Source organism: Loxodonta africana, chromosome X (assembly GCF_030014295.1).
Source record: "Loxodonta africana isolate mLoxAfr1 chromosome X, mLoxAfr1.hap2, whole genome shotgun sequence".
In the NCBI taxonomy this organism is placed as follows: Eukaryota; Metazoa; Chordata; class Mammalia; order Proboscidea; family Elephantidae; genus Loxodonta; species Loxodonta africana.
Genome location: NC_087369.1, coordinates 169,740,689 through 169,743,688, shown reverse-complemented (window position 1 = coordinate 169,743,688; position 3,000 = coordinate 169,740,689).

The following is a 3,000-nucleotide window of genomic DNA, read 5'->3' as shown; positions in this document are numbered from 1 at the left end:
TGTTTGAAATTATGGTCAAAAAGTTTGTCTCCTGGTATATACTAACACTCATCCCTGTGAAACCACTAAAACCTATCCCCATAGTTTTTATACTGCGTGTGTCTATATGCTTGTAGGTATAAGCTAGGTAAGCCACAGCACTACCAAAGGTTTCTCCTAAAGCAGTACACTCATAACTTGCTCAAAACCTTTTGGAGCTTTACAAAGACATGTGGAATTTTAACCTTTCCATATACTGTCATTAAACTCCCTGTGTTCACTATTCCTTAGCCAAGTCTCTACCACCTTCCACTGTCCAAACTCTTACTCTTGCCTGGCATACCCTTCTCTGTTAAGTCCTGCCTGTCTTTCAAGGCCCATCAGAAATTCCACATCCAAGAAACTTTACAAGATCCTGATCAAGAGGGAATTCCACAACCTTCTTTCCAGTATTCTGAGAGAACTTAACAATCATAGCAAGCAAAATGGTAGACTATTGACCATGCCAAGGCAAAAACAAACAGAAACCAACCAACCAACCAAACAAAAAACCATTCTTCCTTATTACAAAAAAGTTTTGTCTTGACGTCTTAATCCCATTTGTTTGTGGATGGCATCTTTGGTCTTGTTGCAGTTATTTTGATTCAGGTGGATGGTTGCTCTACAGAACGAATCTTTGATCCAGCTAGCCTTGTGATTAAGATCTTGATTGATGTTAGCTCTGGAAGACAGCGTGCTAGCTTTGTAACACCTGCAATGGGCCATGTTAGTTGATTAGAGTGTGCTTTTTCTTGTCCTCTTCTTTCTGCTTCTGCTATTTCCCCAACATAAGCTGTATGTCTCTGCTTCAGTGTTTGTGAAGCTTAGCTTTTTTTAGAGCCATTGACAGTCAATGAGAAAAGTCCTCTTTTATCCTAATTGGGGAATTGAATGATCATATTGAAACTTATTTATTTTTCAAAATTTTCTTTGTTTGGACCATTTATTAACACGTTTAACAATTTGGGTTCACTTAGATCTAACTAAAAAAAAATTTTTTTTATTTTTTTAGTTAGATATGGCCGCTGCTTGTGAAAAATGAGGGTAATGAAATCTGAGGGTTTGATAAGTGAAGAAATTACTGTAATTTTTCTTTGGTTCTATCTATGGAGAATTATAGAGGTGGTATTTTTAGATAAAGCTTACACTATATTCCCATTCCACTATAATGACCTGAAAATATTGCACATGGACAGGCAGTTCTGGGCAAAGACTGTTGTCCTTACTTTATTACAATTTTATTAAATATCAATACTATTGGAAAAGCACTTATTGAATGGTGGAATAAGAACATTGAGAAATCCATTCCCACATAAAAGCAATGAGAAAATTGGCAAAAATTGACAAAACCAATGTTTTCAGAAATTAAGTGAAGGCTTGCAACGGTCTGGGGAGTTTTTATTCAAGAAAAATGGCTGTATCTTGGCAAGAAATGCTCTGTGGCGTTTTAACTTGTCCTGTTCCCACCACCTTTCCCTAGATTGATGGTAGCCTTGAAAACTACCAGTCTTACAACTACAGTAGCTTTGGAAACTGGCAGCCTATCACTACTAGAGAGGAAAGAATAGGTTGAAGCTCACTCAAAACCTTCATCCCACAGAATTTTAATTGCTTGACCTGTCTACCAAAAAACAAACCCATTGCCATTAAGTCAATTCTGAATCATGGCAAGCCCATATGTACAAAGTGGAACTGCTCCACAGGGTTTTCTTTGTGGAAATCTTTACAGAAGCAGACCACCAGGCTCTTCTTCTGTGGTACTGTTAGGTATGTTTGAACCACAAACCTTTAGGTTAGCAGCCAATTAAAAACCCCTTGTACCAACCAGGGACCTTGGCCCCTGGAAAAGCTCCATTCTCAGAGCTTGTCTTCATATGCTCTGACTCAAAGCTCTCCCAGTGTGAACAGGCTTATGAAAGGACACTTGTCGAAGACTATCATCAGCAATTGTTTAACACTGCAACTGCCTTAGGTTGCAATAATAGTTAGGAAAACAATGGGCTGACCAAAAAGCTTACAATGGAGAAAGTGCTGTCCATAGGGGCTTTGGAAAGCTCTGACATATTTCCCTTCATAACGAGTGCCTTATAATTTAAATAAACACATGTTTAGAATAAAAATAAAATGTGTGTGTGGTAAACTGACAAACTAGACTTAATGCATGGCTTGGAACAGCAAATCTGATGCTTATAGAATCTTAGACTTGAGAGGAACCTTCAGGATGGCCTAGACCAACTTTCTTGTTTTATACCCAGGGAAAAGAAGACTAGAGAGAATAAGTAACTTATGGACCCACAGAGAGTTAGTGCCAGATTCAAAACTAAAACTCAGATTCTCCTGGTGCAGAAGAAACTTGGGGTGATGGGAAGATTTTTGAAGTCACATAGGAGTATTTTACTAGTTGTATGATCTTGGGTAAATCATTTAACCTGCCTGAGCATCATTTCCCTCATCTCTAAATTAGGAATTCTTTTATTTTTTGCATTCATTCCAGTATCTTTTATGTCCAGGCACAGGAAGAACAGAAGAATGGTTGCTAAGATCTTAGGAAGTGTTCATAAGTTTGGAAGTGAGCTATAAATCCTCAGTCACTATTAATGTTCTTCTTTAGTCTACGTCTTAGTCTCCTAGTGCTGCTGTAACAGAAATACAAGTGGGTAGCTTTAGAGAACGGACATTATTTTTCTCACACTTCAGGAGGCTGTAAGTCCAAATTCAGGGCGTGGCTCTAGGTGAAGGTCCTTTCTTGTCTATTTCAGCTTCCTTGGAGTTCCTGGGCTTGTAGATGTATCTGTCTCTGTGGTCTGCCTTCCTGTTCCCCCTGTGTTACCTCTGTAACTATTCTGGTCTCTTATAACTCAGAAGTGATTAGGTCTAGGACTCACCCTGGCATGGCCTCATAAACATAACGGAAGAAAACCCAACAGGTACAGGGGTTAGGATTTCAGTACATATTTGGGGTGGGGGGGGAAATCCAATCCA